The 18,580-nt window shown below is 37.0% G+C and overlaps 1 protein-coding gene across 16 annotated transcripts in view; it reads right to left on the reverse strand.

Annotated features, from left to right (window-relative positions):
* Positions 1-18,580, reverse strand: part of YAF2 (YY1 associated factor 2) — a 76,165-nt gene that overhangs the window by 4,419 nt on the left and 53,166 nt on the right. For 4 of the 16 annotated variants that reach the window (XM_045061656.1, XR_002743856.2, XR_006600655.1 and 1 more), the window contains one exon: positions 7,955-8,266. The exons of the other annotated variants lie outside the window; for them this stretch is intronic. The gene's annotated coding sequence lies outside the window, so the exon portion shown is untranslated. Of the gene's footprint in view, positions 1-7,954; positions 8,267-18,580 lie in introns of those variants that run through there. 16 annotated transcript variants of the gene reach the window in all.

Consider the following 18,580-nt stretch of genomic DNA (forward strand, 5'->3'; position numbering starts at 1 on the left):
TAAGGTACATCAGGATCACCAGGAAGGCCTGTTTATGGCTTGCTTGGCCCTACTCCCAGAGTTTCCAATTCAGTAGGCCTAATAATCTGCATTTCTAACTGGTTTCTGAGTTAGTTGATGCCTCTGATCTAGGCCAAAAAGAAGCTTGAAGAGCTGCAATATATTGTTACTAGTGCCGAATAAAGATTGAGATGGAGAGCAGGGAATGGCAAGGCAATGAAGAAAAAAAACAAGGCTAAACAGATAGGAAGGAATCCAATAGTAAAAAGCTAAGGAGTCTGACTTACCCTTAAAAGATGGGAAATCACTGAAGAAATTCAGAATTTAATTTTACAAAAATTACTGGCAGCAGTACAAAGGGGAAAGGTACCTCAGAGTGGCAGGGAAACTGTTAGGAAAGCTACTTTAATAGATGAGGCAAAAATAAAAAGGGCTTGAACTAAGGAAGCAGCAGAGGGGTTATTTAAGACAGGCTGAAGAAGTAGAATCAAAGACCTGGTAACTAATTATGTATACCTTTCTTAACCAACAAATATTCCTCTAGAAAAACACAGAAATCCTTGTCCTCATGCAGCCAATATGTGGGTGGAATCAAAAAATAAACAGTCTTAAACGTTCATTTAAATGCTATGGGAAAAAAATGAGGAACATAGAGATTATTGGAAGAGTTGCAGTTTTTTACTATGTTTCCTTTTCTAGCATGTAAATCTCCACAAGGAAAGGGATGATATCAGCTTTATGCACCACTGTATAACTTAGTACCTAGCACAGTTCTGAAAAAATACTAGATACTTAGTATTTGTTGTTGAACGATAAAATCAAGTTTAACAAGGAAGAAAGATGTTTTTTTGTTTTTTGGTTTTTGTTTTTTAAGAAAAGGAGTACTGTACAGGCACCTGGGTGGCTCATTCAGTTGAGCATCCGACTCTTGGTTTTGGCTCAGGTCATGATTCCACGGTGGTGGGATCAAGCCCTGTATTGGGCTCCATGTGGAGCGTGAAGCGTGCTTGGGATTCATGGTCTCTCTCTCTTGCATACATACATATACTCTCAAATTAAAAAGAAACAAGAGTACTGTCTCTAAGGTTACTCACTAGACAGGATCAACCACTCACTACTCAGAGGTAAACAAGTAGTAAAGTAAGAGCAGGAAGAAATAATTTATCTTTTAATTATGTTGTAAAGTGGAAAAAGAAAAAAAAGCTCAGGGGCGCATGGGTGGCTCAGTGGGTTGGGCATCCGACTTCAGCTCAGGTCACGATCTCACAGTTCGTGGGTTTGGGCCCCGGGTCGGGCTCTGTGCTGACAGCTCAGAGCCTGGAGCCTGCTTCGGATTCTGTGTCTCTCCCTCTCTCTGCCCCTCCCCTGCTCATGCTCTGTCTCTCTCTGTCCCAAAAATAAATAAAACATTAAAAAAAAATTTTTTTTAAGAAAAAAAACTCAAAGGTGTGGCAGCTTTGAGAAAATATTTGTTTAAACTAGTACCTAGTGAATAGTGAATCACCTAAAATTGAGTCATTCCAAGATATAAAATGCAATGGAGGTATAGTCATCATTTGGTCTCCCAAGGTAATATGGATCTCTGAATCTCTTCCTTCCATAATAAATGAAGGTTTAACAACTTCCTTCATTATATATTGTGTGTGTGTGTATATATATATATATGTATATATATGTATATATATACATATATATACATATATATATACACATATATGTACATATATATATACACACACACACCACACATTATTACATGTATATAGTATATATTATTATATGGTATATATATTGTACTGTCACTCCCTCCATCTTAAAATTTAGTGCAAAATAAGTTAACAAAAATTTTAGTGATTAAATTGAACTAAAATAAAATTACAAACGCTGAAATAAATTTACATGCTTTTTGAACCAGAGGAGAAATCCCGACATTTCTATCAATAAACTGATGTTAGTTATTGAGTAGTGGCCATTATTACTAACAAGATATATACATTTTATTTATATTATCTTTATTTAGTACTGCCTATAAGTAAAATAGCATATTTTTCTAGGTTTTCCTGTATTCGTTAATGAGCGAACCCCAATGCTGTTTTCCCGTAAGATCTGAATATCTCAATCATGGATTCTCTGATCAAGATTTTCAGGAACATGATTCTTGTGCTGTGATTAAGTACAGAATATTTTTATGACATGATCAATCACTCCCTCAAACCTCCAGCATTTGTCTCCCAAGTGAGTATCCATCTACTATGTGACACTGTTCCTCAACATCTCACTCCCATTTTTTTTAAGTTTATTTATTTTCTGTGTGTGTGAGAGAGAGACAGCACATGCACCATTGGGGGAGGGACAGAGAGGGGGAGAGAGAGAGTATCCCAAGCAGGGTCTGGAGCTGTGCAGAGCCTCTTTCAGGGCTTGATCTTACAAACTGTGAGATCATGACCTGAGCCAAAATCAAGAGTCCGACGGTTAACCAACTGAGCCACCCAGGCGCCCCCTCCCTCCTGCTTTTATGTGAGAAAGGAACAATCCTAATTTCCCAACTCTGGTCTCTTGTAACTGTTGCCAAGTCTTTTTCATATTTAAGAAGTGTTATCTCTCCAGAATCTTTCTAGAATCATTTCCCTTTTTTATATGGACCATCAATCTGAAAATATTAGAGCATGATTTGCTTCATAACCTCATGGTTGAGTTAATTTATAATTTATTTTTAAATGAGTTATGAATTTAAAATTCGTGTTATACTCTCAGTGTTAAGAACAAACTACTTAATAAATGCACACAGAAAGAACAATTAGTTAAACTGGTCAGGTGAGGGGCTGGACCGAAAAACAAGCTACAAGACTACATCAAACTGGAAGTGAAGTAATAGTAATAAGGGTCTATTCTGTGGATAGTCAGGAGAACGGCATTGAAGCAGTGAACTCGACGACATTTCATAAGGATAACCCAATCGGATGCATACCTGAGTAAGAGGGATAATGAACTCTCCCCCAAATGGGAATAAAACTGAAAGAAATGGGGGGAATTTCTAAGGGCGGTGCTGTGTACTGAATGTTCGTGTCCCTTGCAAAATTCATTTATTAAAATCCCACCTCTCCAAGGTGATAGTATTAGGTTGGGGGAGGGGGGGGGTCTTTGAGAGGTGACTGGGTCATGTGGGTATAGCCCTCATGATTAGTGCTCTTATAAGAGACCCCAGAGAGATCCCTTGCCTCTTCTGCCATGTAAGAAAATGGCTGTCAATGAGGAAGTGGCTCCTTATCAGGCAGCTAATCTGCCAGGGCCATGATCCTAAACTTGCAGCCTCCAGAACTGTGAGAAATTAATGTTCGTTGCTCATAAGCCACCTCATTTATGGTATTTTGATATAGCAGCTCAAATGGGCTAAGACAGTTGCAGGAAAGCCAAGAACAGGTCTACTCTAAATAGCGGGTACTGACATGCTTGGTGTTAATTATGTTGGATTTATAGATTTAATAAAATATATGTTAGTGATGAATCATTGAATTCTACTCCTGAAACCAATATTGTATTCTATGTTAACTAACTAGAATTTAAATAAAAATTTATAAAAGATTTAATAAAATATAAGCAAGGCAGTCCTTTGGGCAAGTGTGAATGCAAGACTAGTGGTGTAATAAACCACCATGTAATCTCTGTAACTAATGTTGTTATTGATTTTGTTATCTTTCAATCACCAACAAATCTATAGTGGTTCCCTTTTCCCTTAAGAAAAATGTTATTTCTGTTCTTGAGTAGTTATACCTGTTTCTCTCTCTTTTCATCTTAGACTTTCCTAAATGTGTAATGCTCCATTCCTTTATTCTTATTTTAATGATGGCTGATTGTTACTTAAAGATTATGATTTACCTAAAACTCCATTGTTCTAGGGTTATTTGATCTGGTTCAACTTCGGGAGAAAAGCAGCACAAAATATAAATACACAAGTATACATATAGGTTAATTACTGAAATGAAATTCTCTGCTGCTCTCTAGAGGCTGAATGTGCTTTAAAGATCTTTCCCTGAAGGTAGGGGGAACACAGCTTACCTTTTCAACATATCATAAAGTTCACCCTCACCATGCCCTAATGAAAAGAAAGCCCTCATATCTCCAGGGATATTAAGAAAGCTGGGGGCCCACACCTGGGTGGCTGAGTTGGTTAAGCATCTGACTTCAGCTCAGGTCATGATCTCTCAGTTCGTGAGTTCGAGGCCCATGTCAAGTTCTGTGCTGCCAGCTTGGAGCCTGGAGCCTGCTTTGGATTCTGTGTCTCCATCACTCTCTGCCCCTCCTCTGCTCTCTCTCTCTCTCCCTCAAAAATAAACATTAAAAAATTTTTCAATAAATAAGTAGGTTTAAACTATGATCCATTTTCTACTTAATGAGAAAAATCTAGAGGATACTAGGAAATTTTAGAGGTAGCAGATTGGTAACTCAGAAAATAAGGAGCAGGGTGACATTTTTTAGATATGCCTTTTTATATACAGGGATTTATCATTCATTCATGGTTTTGACAATACACCTATAATGCCAAAGATTCTGTAAAAAGGGGGACAAAGTCCTCGTTAGTAAATTACCATATCTCAACTGCATTCTATTGTCATCTTATTTACATAATGCCATGACTATGCTGTAACTTGTGAAATATGATATTCAAAAATTGGGGGATCTCCACATGTCTCTACGTATCCTTCATAAATAGCCCAAATACACTGTGTAATATTTTACAGGTATGTTGATTTCCTGTAACATAGAAAAAGGTGAAATTTCAACAACAATAATAATCTACCATGAGAATGAAGTATTTTTCGGAGCTTCTTGATCTTCCATGTGTGTAGAAGACCGGTACCTGTTGCTTGGTATACGCCATTTCTAACTATGTGTCTGCTTTCTATCCCCACTACTCCATAACAAAAATTCTATGTGCTAAATACTTTAAGAAAAAAATGTTTCAAGTTTGATCAACCTCATCACAATTTACTTTGTCAAGTTGGACAAGCAAAACAAATTAAGATATAAAACATTTACTGGTTATTTTCTAAGAGAAGCAGCGTAACTCATAGATCCAAAAGAAACAGTCTTCAGGACACTAAAATATATGATAAAGTGAAGCAATATAATCAATTTCAATGAGTAAAAACAGCTGAAACTTGTAAGTCTGTCAATACACTGCTAACAAAAACCAAAAAAACTAACCAAAGTAGATTTTATAAGCAGCTACCTTGTTTTGTTTAAAAAATGTTGGGGCGCCTGGGTGGCGCAGTCGGTTAAGCGTCCGACTTCAGCCAGGTCACGATCTCACGGTCCGTGAGTTCGAGCCCCGCGTCAGGCTCTGGGCTGATGGCTCGGAGCCTGGAGCCTGTTTCTGATTCTGTGTCTCCCTCTCTCTCTGCCCCTCCCCCGTTCATGCTCTGTCTCTCTCTGTCCCAAAAATAAATAAACGTTGAAAAAAAAATTTTTTTTAAATGTATTGCACACTTACATGAGTCAGGTATAGGTAAGATGCTGGAGGTTCACAATGGGTAAGACAAACATAGTCTGTGCGCTCACAGAGTTTACTTAGCCGATCAGATAGAAACCATATAAAAAAGTAAACTAAAAAAAAGGTAAGTTTTGTCAAAAGTACCAAGAAGAAAAAAAAAGTGTTGTAATAGAGAAAACAGAAAGTGAATTTATTATAAACAGGGTGAAAAGAACTTTAGTTTATGTTTAAACTGTCAGTACACCGGGAAAAAGAGCCATCAGCATGGGCCTTTTTTTTTTAATGTTCTTTTTTTAAGTTTTTATTTTATTTTTTGAGAGACAGAGAGAGAGAGAGAGAGGGATACGAAGGGAAGGAGGAGGGGCAGAGAGAAGGCAAGAGAGAGAATCCCAAGCAGTCTGCCCTGTCAGCGCAGAGCTCCATTTGGGGCTTGAACTCACAAACCATGAGATCATGACCCCGACACTTAACCTACTAAGCCACCCAGGCACCCCTAATTTTTTTAATGTTTATTTTTGAGAGAGAGAGAGAGAGAGAGAGAGAGAGAGAGAGAGAGCACGCGAGTGGGGAAGGGGCAGAGAAAGAGGGAGACACAGAATCCGAAGCAGCTCCAGGCTGCTTTAGTATCCTCTGAGCTGTCAGCACAGTTCCCTACTCGAGGCTCAAACTCACCAATTGAGAGACCATGACCTGAACCCAAGTTGGACGCTTTAACCGACTGAGCTACCCAGGAGCCCCAACATGGGTCTTTTTAAAAAACATCCTTTAAGGGGCACCTTAAAGGTGATCGAGTGTCTGACTCTTGATTTTGGCTCAGGCCATGATCTTACAGTTCGTGAGATCGATTCCCGCAGTTGGCTCTGGGCTGACAGTGTGGAGCCTGGCTAGGATTCTCTCTCCACTCCCTCCCTTTCTGCCTTGCCCCATTCATGAGCACTTGCTCTGTCTCTCTCTCAAAATAAATAAATAGTTAAAAAAATAAAAATAAAAAATACTTTAAGTCATTTCATGAATAATGTACAGAAGAAAAAGTAATAAAATTCAATGTTAAAAATTTTACTAAGACTTGAAAAACATACTAAACCCAAATTTCTATTCTGTAATAATGTGGTTTTAAAGGTATATAGACATGAAATAGGTAAAGATTTATTTATTTATTTATTTATTTATTTATTTATTTATTTATTATTTATTAAAGAAAAGCAGACTGCCATGTGCAGTGCCTCATTTGGATGTTTCTGGAGTTTTGGAAGCTTGACTACCCTACGTTCTCCTACAAATGGACCTTGAAAGCTTGTTTGGAGGTTCTAGCAGGGGAGTGCAGCTACTTGTATACCCTTGACCAAACGGTCCTCCTCTATCCGGAAGGTCGTCCTCTTCAAAGAAGCGCGCAGCTTCGGGAGGGACGCATATGGAGCGGTGAGGGAGGAAGGGGACACCCACCTAGCCAGCCAGATCAGCCAAATCAACCCTAGCGATCAATGGGGTGACAGATGTCACAGCCAGATCTCCCTCATATCCATAGATAAAGTTTTTTTTTAATTTGACTAACTCCTCATCAGCTACTAGGCCTAATCTTAGGACTATAGTTACCTTGTAATACTGATTTCATGATTTCAAACACACCTCTACTAGATTTTGGCTTATCTTTGCTTCCACTTCTTGCACTGGCATTATCAGAACATTTTACTTTGAAAACCGTGATGGCTCGTAATTTTTTGAAGAGAGGACAACCATTTTCTTTGCTCCAAAATTATGGTTTCATTTTTAGACTAGGTATACGTGCCTATCCTTCAGAATCTACTTATGAATCATATCACGTAAATTTTGATGCCAAATATCAGAGAAGATGAAAGAATACAATCACATGTCTTACAGCAAAACAAGATGGCTCAGGTTCATTGTTGCAAAATACTGCATTATAAAATCCTTTCTGTTGAATAACTACTCACGTGAGAAACCCTGTTTCCTTTTTGTCCTTAAAAATATAACGTTCTGTACTGTTTCTTGGGTTTGTGGAAAAATTAATCTAGTATATTATCATTTGAAGACTTATCAGAGAGCTCTAGCACCATGTAGCCTATAAAGGGTTAACAAGCACAAAAGGATATAAATCACTCAGTGTGAACTCCCTGGATTTCTCAGATTTCTCCTGTAGTCTAGGGGAGCATTCTGCAGCCTGCTCAAAGACTCTTTCTCTCCCAGGCTTTCTGAAGTAGATCTTTTTTTGTCTTTTTTTTTTAAATAAATCCGTTTTTGAGATTTTGTGATGGAGAATAAGAAGGAAATTAGAAAGACACTAATGAGAGAGGTTTTGTTTTGTTGGGTTGTGGGGGTTGAAGAGGTTTTGAGAACTGTAGGTTGGGAGCAAAACTATTATGTGAGGACAGAGGTGGAAGAGGGAAAACGATAACTAAAAAAATGTTGCTAGGGCTCTCTTTTCACAGTTTCAAGAAACACAAATAAAGGATTTGCTACTTTATTTTACAATTGTAAAAAAACAAACAAACAAAAAAAAGAATGAGCTAATCTGCAAAATAATTAGCTTTAGTGGTTTTCCTTCCATGCATGGTCTATTTGTTGCACAGAACCCATTTATGTAACATGTTATTTTAGATTTTTTTAATGATAAAATATTTTTAAAAGAAATGTGCATCAAGTATTTGTGGAGCCCCTGCAGCACTTCTGCAGAATCCTGGTCTTCTACACTCCTCTGTAATGCTGTTGATCCTTCCATGGCTGTGTTCTATCTCCCCAGCAACTGGATTCTTATCCCTACACGAGAAGAGATCAGTAATCTCACTTATTTTTGTATCCCCAGCACTAGTACAGATCTTGTATCTCGATATTAATGATCATTAAAAATACCAGTTAAACATGATGCATAATAAATACAACTATTAAACAATCATATGGACACTGATTTGATGAGGTGCCAACTTTTGAGAATTCACTTTCTTGAAAAATTTGCTGTTGTCATCTTCTGAGCAATTTACTTCTTTTTCATGAAAATGGAATGAAGGGTTTAATGTGCATGTCTGCTTTCTATAAAAATTTATTACTAAATCAAAAAATAAAAGTTCTTACTAAGTGGTTTTCTCCACCTTCAAAATATGAAATAATCTACTCTGCTAATACTAGCACTATTTGACTTACCAGCAAAATTCAAATATTACTGATAGTAATGATACTCAAATTCTTTGTTATTGTTTTTCCAGAAGAATCATTATGCTAACAAAATTTTACAAGGAATGTCAATATATTAAACTAAAACAAAAACAAACCTAACTTCTATTTGAAATTTCTGTGGAGACTCCTGAACCCACATCTGCTGAGTGCTCATCCTCCAACCTCCCAGTTATCCCTGAAGTATGGCTGTGAGAAATACTAGTCAAAAACCACTGGTACAAGGTATTCACACTATACCACTTAAATTTACACCTCAGGTTCTACATACTCTTTCTTCTTGTCACTTGCCTCAGTGTGCTTACAAAATGCAAGGAACAATAGTCTTCATCATTTCAAGAATCTGAGTATTCTGAAGAGTTTTTACTTTAAGGTCTGTATTTAATTTTCAACATCAAACACTTCTGCAAAAACCCTGAACACATTTTTCCCTACTAAACTCCTGGGAAGTAGCAGCAGGGGAGACTTGATTCTTTGGCAGCTACTAAGAAGGTCTTGGTAAGGAGAGACAAAATAAATGACTACATCAGCTTTTAGAAAAACTAGGTTAGAGTGTTCAAACAATTAAATCTGACAAACCCCTCAAATCAATAACCACCACCACAGTTCCCTTAATCTGAAAGACTAAAGACACTCTCTAGAGTTCAAACAGGTCCTCCTCACTTTTCCTTCTCCTCAGGCAAACAAATATCAAGTCTTTTCCATTTTTCTTTCACATTATTGGAATGGCTTCCCCTTACCATTCTCATGACTACCACTCTCACCCAACCCAACCGCAGCCTTCTATATTATCTACTTGATGGACTTTTGTCTTCTCCCCTGCAATCCAAGATTACTCTTCCTTACATTCATTTATTTAACAAATTTTTATTAAACTGTTCAAATCACTGTTCCGAGCACTGAATTTACTTTTACTGTGTGCCATGTTATCACGGGGTGACCTTGATTCTTATTTCAGAGAGAACAGAAGCTATTTGATGAAATCTCCACAATCTCCTATCTGTGCCCATATCCTCTAACTTCCCTATCCGTATTACCAATCACAGCCATGCCTCTATCCCTTATCCCTTCTCCAGGACACCATTCCTGCTACTGACCTCCTTTCTTTCCTGCTTCAGTGATACTTCCTTCTGTAAATAGATTATCCCTGTCAACATACAAACACAAAACAGTAGCTCTTACCTTAAAAAAAAGAAAGGAAAAACAACTCTTCCCCTAAGTCCACATACCTTTTTAGCTACTGCCCCATTTCTCTGTTCTCCTTTCTACTATAAGCATCAAATGGTTTGTCTATAGTCACTTTCAACACCTCTTTCCTCCATTCTCTGAACGTGCTCACCTCCATCAGGTTCTTGTCCCTACCATTTTACTAACACCATTACTTTCAAGATCACCAACAATCACTTTACCATATCCACTGGTCAACTGTAGTTCATTCCTTGATCAGTCTTTTCAAAAGCTGCATTTGACTGAGTTTATCACTCCTTTATTTCGGGTAAAACTTTCTTCACAAGCGTCCAGAATGCCACACAATTTTTCTCCTGCATCACTGGCTACTGCTTCCCAGTCTCAATTATTGGTTCTTTTCCTTCTTTTACAATTTCTAAAATTTGGAGTGCATCAGGACTCAGTCTTCAGGTATCTCTTCTATTTACGTTAACCCTCAATGACAGTGCTACTCATGGTGTGGTCCACTAACCAAACCAAGGTATCAGCACTGAGGAGACTAGTACAGATGCAGATTTGCAGACCTTGCCCAAGAACTACAGATATTTTTTATGCACACAAAACTCAAGAAGTGCTATTCAGGGTGACCTCATTCAGTCCTTGCCTTAAATATCATCCGTACAATAGTTCTCAGCCCAGCCTCCACATTAGAATTAATTTACAATACTTTTTAAAAATAACTATGCCTGGGGGGGGGGGAAGTTAAATATTGTTAAATTTTATAAGTAGAATAAGATTTGTAAAAATGAACAGATAACTTAAGAAAAAACTAATTTTTTTTAACTGAAACTACTACATTGAACATTAATTTTAATAATCAAAGTAGTCCCTGAATAATCTTTTCTGGGCATAAGAGCTTTCCCCAAGGACACACACACACACACACACACACACACACGTGCACACACACACAAAACCCCTCATGTTGAAACATGAAAAAATTGTGATCCATTCCACCCTAAGATATTTAACCAGAGAAGGAAATATATATCCATACAAAGACTTCTTTATGAATGTTCACAGCAGCTTTATTTGTAATGGCCAAAAACTGAAAACAAACCAAATGTCCACCAAGAGATGAATAAAGAAATTACGGTACATTCATATAATGAAATACTGCTCAACAACAGAAAGGAATGAACTGACACACTCAACAACACAGCTGAATATCAAAACAATTATGCTTAAAGAGGCCATAGAAGACTATATACACTGTTATGATTCCATCTATGAAATTCTAGAATATGCAAACTAATCTATAGAGAAAGCAAATCAATAGTTGCCTAGCAACTGAGGATGGGAAAGAGGTAGGCACAGGAGGGAAGAATTAAAAAGGGGTACAAAGAAATTTCTGGTGATGATGGATATGTTCACTATCTTAACTGTGGTGATGGTTTCACAAGTATATTCGTATGTCAAAACTTATCATATCGTACACTTTAATTGTGTGCAGTATACTGTATGTCAGTTATACCTCAATAAAAGCGGTTTTTAAAAATGTTTAACCTAACTGGTAATCAAATTAAAAAATGCCCCAATCCTGAGATAAATCAATGCATCCAAGGTTGAGAACTGATCTATACAACTCCAAAATTTGTATCACCAACCCCAATGTCTCCCCTAAACCCTAGACTTACATAACCAACTGCCTATTTAACATCTTCACTTCAATGTCTAGTAGCAACTCAAAATAACTTAGCTTATTCAAAACTACTTCTGATTCGTTCCTTCTTCCACTCTTCCACTCTTCCTATCTTGGTAAATAAACTCCATTTTTCCAGTTGCTCAGACCAAACACATGGTAGCAGTCTTCATTCTCCACTTTCTCTCACACTCACATCTAATTTACCAGCAAATGCTTTCCACTCTACCTTCAAAATAGATCGAGAATTGGATTTCTCACCAACCCCACTGATGCCACCCTTGTATTGCCACTTGCCCCTGATTCTTCAACTGCTTTGCTATAGACTATTCTCTCACAAAGCAGCCAGGTGATCATTCCAGATATAAATCAAATTATATCACTCAAATTATATCACTCCTCTGCTTAAAACCATTCATTGGGTTCCTCTTCCCCATCTAAACCCCTTCCCCCTTGTTACACTCTGGCAACCAGAGTATATGGCAATTGAAAATAAAATCCAAAATTCTTGCTCTAGTCTGAAACCCTACATGATTCAGTCTTTCTGTCCACCTCATCTTCTTTAATCTCCCCTCCGGAAACCTCTATTCCTGTGTCTCAGTTGGCTTGGGGTGCCACAACAAATATTGTAGACCATGTGGCTTAAACAACAGAAATTTATCTTCTCACAGTTCTGGAGGCTACAAAGTCCAAAATCAAGGTCCAGCAGGGTATGGCTTCTGGTGAGTGCTTTCCTTCTGGTTCCCAGAGAGCCTCTTTCTCACTGTATCCTCACATAGTAGAGAAAGACAGAGATCACCCTTTTCCTCTTCTTATAAAAAGCCACTAATTCTATCACACCTTTCACCAATCTTTATGACCTCATTTAACCTGATTTACCTCCTAAAAGCCCTATCTCCAAATATAGCATACTGGGGATTAAGACTTCAACATATAAATTTAGGGGGAGGGGACACAATTTAGTCCATAATATCCAACCTCAATGGCCTTCTACTCCTGCCTGAGGATTTCCCCTACTTATTATTCCCCTCTGCCTATTCACTCCCTCAGTTCTTCCAGGTCTCTACTCAAATGCCAGCTGTCAGTTAAGTCTTTCCTAACCTGAAATAAAATAACACTCTCCCCTCCAACTCTGCTCCCCACTCTGCCCATTACTCTGTCTCTCTCCGTATGCTTTCTTTTCTTCAAAGCACTTGTTTCTACTTACCATGTTATATATTATTAGCTTATTGCCTGTCTTCCTCTACCAGAAAGGAATATAAGCTCGCTATCACCCCCATAATTATAAACGGGGACATTTTCCTGTTTCATCTGGTTCACTGCTGTTTGCCCTGTGCCTGCAGAATTAAAAAAGAAAGAAAGAAAAGAAAAGAAAAGAAAAGAAAAGAAAAGAAAAGAAAAGAAAAGAAAAGAAAAGAAAAGAAAAGAAAAGAAAGAAAAATCCAATGTGTTTTTAATGGATAGGTGAATGTTAAATCCTCCTACTAAAAAATTTCCAGGGACCCTAAGTGATCCTAAGGCAGTTTTTACAAGCCTGGCTATACATTAGCATCACAAGGAGTCTAATAAAAATTACAATACTTGGGCCCCACCCAGACCAATGGAATTAACACCCTCAGGAGTTAAACCTGGTATTTTTCAAAGCTTCTGAGTTGCTCATACTGTCACTGGCCTACAGAATAAGATCAAAGTGCTGGCTGGCTACGTTGTCAGATCTCTCCAAATCAGACTCCAGGATTTGGATCTGTCCAGTAAAGCAAGTTACTACATTTCGAATTGTACTTTCCTAATGCATCTTGGATCCCATCTTTTCCAAATAGCCTTAACTACTCTGGTCTATATACATCTCTCCCCTCTCTGAAACCCGATAGCACATGTAGACTATGTCAGATTATCATATTAAATACACATATAACTATATAATGAAATATAATTTATTCCCATTTTTAAACCTCTTACATTTTTTTAGCCCCCACAAGTGCCATGGACATACTGAACAGATGCTGAATGAAGACAGTTTCTTCATAAAATTATCTCCTTTTCAATTTATATGAAACCAGAGAAAGGGTACATACTCAAACCCTCCTGTTAAGAACCACTTAGGGGCTCCTGGGTGGCTTGGTCGGTTAAGTGTCTGACTTCAGCTTAGATCATGACTTCACGGTTTCTAAGTCATGGCTTCATGACTTCTGTGCTTGACAGCTCAGAGCCTAGGGCTTGCTTTGGATTCTGTGTCTCCCTCTCTCTCTGCTCCTCCCCCGTTCATGGTCTGTCTCTTTCTCTCTCAAAAATGAATAAATGTTTAAAAAAAAAAAAAAAACCACTTAAATTACCAGTTATAAAATAAGTAAGTCACAGGGATGAAAAGCATAGCATAGGGAATATAGTCAATAATATCCTAATAACTACGTGACAGATGGTAACTACACTTAGGGTGGTTAGCATTTCCTAATGTACATAATTGCTGAATCACTATGTTGTAAACCAGACACTAATGTCAACTATTTATCAATTAAAAACAATTTTTTAAAACAATCAGCAGGGTTCTTAACCCTGACCACACATTGTAATCTCCTGATGAGCTCTTAAAGCAATATATCCCTGTTGGGGCCTGACTTTTAGGGGCTCTGATTTATTTCGCCTGGGTAAGAGCCCAGGTATCCTTTTTTGGCTCATTTTTCCAGTTTCCAAGGTGATGCCAACGTGTAGGAAAGGTTGAAAACCAATGACTAAAAAACATCAAATCTAGATGCTCTTCTTTTTCTAAATAAAGACACTGGCAATATTAAAAGATGTTATTTGATTTTAAAGTCTGTAGAAAACATCACTCATATTTTCCAAGCCTTTCTTTTATGATATGAACTTATATGTCCATATATGATATGATATGGATAGCACACTTATTGATCAAAATAGGTCTATTTTTAGCTAAAACAAATCTTACCTGGAAATTAATTTTCTTTTATTTATGGTTGACTTTCCATTCTTGCAACCTATATTTATGGAGCACTTATTGGTACAAGCTATTTTTCCTAAGTTTCTCTCTTTTCCTTCATTCATTTGCTCATTCATGAAAATGGCAGGCAATTATTGTGTCAGGCAGTCTTCTGAGTTGGTTCCCAATAAACCCTACCTCCTGGTATTCATGCTCTTGTCTAATCCCCTCGCTGTCAGTAGGCTGGATCTAATAAAGCGCTTCTAACAAACAGAGATAGCAAAATTAATTGATGCTACTTCCAAAATCAGGTTACTAGAAGACTCTAGCTTCCATCTTGCTCACACTCTCTTGCCATGTTGTGGACTCTCTACAGAGTGGCTCACATGACAAAGAACAGTGGAAGCCTCTGGTCAACAGAGGAAATGAGGCCTGCCAACAGGCTGGAAGTAATTCCTCCCCCAAGCATGCTTTGAGATGCCTGCAGCCTGTGAGGGACCCTGAATCAGAGGACCCACATGAGTTACACCCAGATTCCTGAACGGCAGAAACTGTGAGGTAATTAATACTTGTTGTTTTAAGCAGCTAAGTTTTGAGGGAATTTGTTATGTTCCAACAGATAACTAATATATGTATTGACACCTACTAACATTCCAAGTAACAAGATGCCATATGTTACAGAAAATCTAGTGTCTATCCTGGAGGAAGGTTTCTTTGATACACCACTGAAACTTTACATATTACAAAGAAGTTATGGTACTGACTTAGCTCACCACTGCCTTTAGTGTGGGACAAGCTGTCCCAGGCTTCAAGTTACTGAAGTAAATGCTTGATATGTCCTTCACTTAATGTCCTCATACAGCTGTTCTAGTTGGTATTTCTTTGCTCCTCTGTAGTGTTCACCTTTATTTTGTGCTGTCACTTACTCCTGTTGCAGTTTACTGTGTCTTGTCTCTCCTTATTCCTTTGCCCTACTGCCTTTCCTCTGCTTCTTGGTCCAGTGTGGGTTAAGACACTGATTTTCAAAGTCATCATCAGATGGTAGTATTGTTCCTTTCATTTTACCTCTCCTTTACTTTTACCACCCAGACCTGTTACTTCCTGTGTTCTTAGAACAGCTTAGCACAACATTCCCAAAGTATGGTCTGTGTACCACTAGTGGGCCCTATCAGTCAATCAAGTAAAATCACTCTGGTATAATCACAAATTTAAAAACATCAATTATGATTTTTCACAGAAATTCTGTTATTTTGTAAAAATCCAAACTCATAAAAGTAGAGATGAAAATAATTCCAGAAATGCCAAAATTCAGAATAATGATGTAAACACTGAGCGAGAGATTTCAACAGAACACAGAATGTCAATCAGTGATTAGGGCAGGTGAATCTGCAAGTGTTAATGTGTGCACTAGTACCTGGAAAATTAAAGTGTACTGATAAATATCTAAAAACTGGTTTTAATAAACCAGCATTCTTTTGCCTCTAGTGACAATATAATCCTTTGTCAAAAAGTGCCACGAAGTACCAAAGCTTTTGAATAATTTTCAGAATTATTGGCAAACCAAATAAGTTTTTACAAAACAAAAACAAAATACAGTCTTCAGTGTAAAACTGATTCATTCTGTCACTAAAAACAGAGAAGTCTAAAACCACAAAGGCATCATTCATAGTTGTACTTATAATAGCAAAAACATTATAAAGAGAAGCTTTAAAAAACACATTCACAAAGTTGATGACATGTTTGAAGAGAAAGCATAAGGCACAAAATCCTTTTAATAAATGGTAGAGCTGGGCAATGTATAGTATTAATAACGTATAATGTAGAAGAGTTAATACTATTACATGTTCACACTAGATTTTTTGCTTTACAGTTAGAACCACAAATATGAAAAAATATCAGTTCTTGTTATATCACAGACAATCTATCTGATAGAGAAGTGATCAATGATTTATCACTGATATCCCAACCTACAGAAAAGGTACCGCCAGTAGAGTGAAACTATATTAAAAACTGTGAACTATGCACAAGGTGGGCTGGGATCAGTACTGACAGAATACCAGCTATTTGTGTAGGTATGCAGTTTTTATAAAAGAGGTTAGAATTACTTGCCTAATCCATATATTGCTTTAGACCTCAATGTATATAGCTAGCAATCAAAAATACACCTCCCAACTTTGATTATTATCAGAATGGTCATAATATCTTTTCTACACAAAGAAAATACTGAATATATTTTCTACCTTAATATAAGCTGTTGCAGGAAAAAGTTTTTACATTTCTTCAAGACACTAATAACATCTGAAATGATCATTTCTGCGATTTCTAACACTTGCTCAAGTAGTATGCATATCTGAGCAGTACGTTTAGCATCTTGAATAGCATGAGTATGCTGACTTAGGGTGCAATATAAAAAAAGTTAATTTTAGTTTAAGAAAAAGCCAGATAGCCAAGAGATTGACTTTCCCACTAAGATTAACCAGAAAACTAATTAATATTACATTTGTCACTGCCTCAATCTGAAATATTCAAACTCTCAACATTGTAGGGAGTCAACGTTCATCAAGAATCTGAGAGTAAAAGAAACAGCCTAAGAAATTATCTATAATTTAGGGTCATATTCAATCTGAATATCTAGAATTATCTGAATAAGCCATTACTTGTTACCATTTCAGCAAATTATAATTTTAAGTTAGCAGAACTTAAGGGCAGGAAAATAACCATAAAATTTGGAGAACCTGATTTATAGCTCAAGTCCATGAGCTCTATAAAAACTTAGTAAACAATATCTTTCATAGATGTGACTTATTATAAATATTTTTTAAAATACTACTTTTAATCACTTTATTTTTTTTAATGTTTTACTCATTTGTTATGAGACGGAGTGGCAAAGAGAGAGGGAAAAAGAGAGTCCCAAGCAGGCTCTGCAGAGCCCTACAGGGGCTCAGTCTCATGAACCCCAAGATCATGACCTCAGCCAAAATCAAAGGAAGGACCCTTAACCAACTGAGCCACCCAGCACACCTTATTTTTATGTCTTATTTTCAGAGAGAGCAGGAGCAGGGGAGAGGGGCAAAGAGAGAGAGAGAGAGACAGAGACAGAGAATCTTAAGCAGGCTCCATGCTCAGCACAGAGTCTAACATGGGGCTCGATCCCATGACCCTGGGATCATGACCCGAGCCGAAATCAAGAATCGAATGCTCAACCAGATGACACCCAGTACCCTTAAGTTTTTTTTAATTTACATGAAGTTGTGGTATGCTTATATATCCTCTGTGTTCCAAGGATACTTTAAAATTGAGATTCAATGGCATAATGTTTAAGAGCCTGGTTCTGAAATAAGTCTGCCTGGAGTGCAATCCTGCTCTGATACTTAAAATCTCATTTGTCAGTGAGAAGCAATATTGTGAGGAGTGAAAGTTGTGAACACGAAAAGATCTTAACACATTGTGTTATACATAATAAGCATTAAAGATTAATAATAAACTATTATTTATTTTTGAAGTTTTTCAGATAATTTAATATATGAAAAAGCTGAAAGCTACTAATTTGTGAAGATAACACTAAAATTTGATTTAGAAAGGCATTCTTATAAGTCTGTCTCTGTCATTCTGTAATATCTATTTTTTTTAGCCTCATGGTTTTACATATAACTTTATCTTTTTTTTTTATTAGCATGTCTGAGAAACTTTCTAGAAGATGTTGATTTGTCAAGATTTTTGTAAAATCTCAAAATAATTTGCAAACTTGATTTTCATATACATTTATTATCAAGTATGAATGTGCCACCTTTAGTTTTAAGGCACAGTTTTCTAATGAATAGAAAATTCGTTACAAAAGAAATTGTTACAAAAAATTGTTATAAAAGAAATGAGAGTTATGAGTAAAGAGAATAACATTTGTTTATCTTTCTGTATACTTCCTTTAGAAATTCACAGGATTTTAATGTTAATTATCTCAGAACCCCACCCAATCACATATATAATAATGAAAGCATTGCAAATGCTGTTAATTAATAAGCACCCAAACCATTATGAATCAATTACTCCAGCACCAAGTTTGATACCCAGTGGGTGTTCAATAAACATTTGTTGAATTGAA

The sequence above is a fragment of the Felis catus genome, chromosome B4 (assembly GCF_018350175.1).
Source record: "Felis catus isolate Fca126 chromosome B4, F.catus_Fca126_mat1.0, whole genome shotgun sequence".
Taxonomy (NCBI): domain Eukaryota; kingdom Metazoa; phylum Chordata; class Mammalia; order Carnivora; family Felidae; genus Felis; species Felis catus.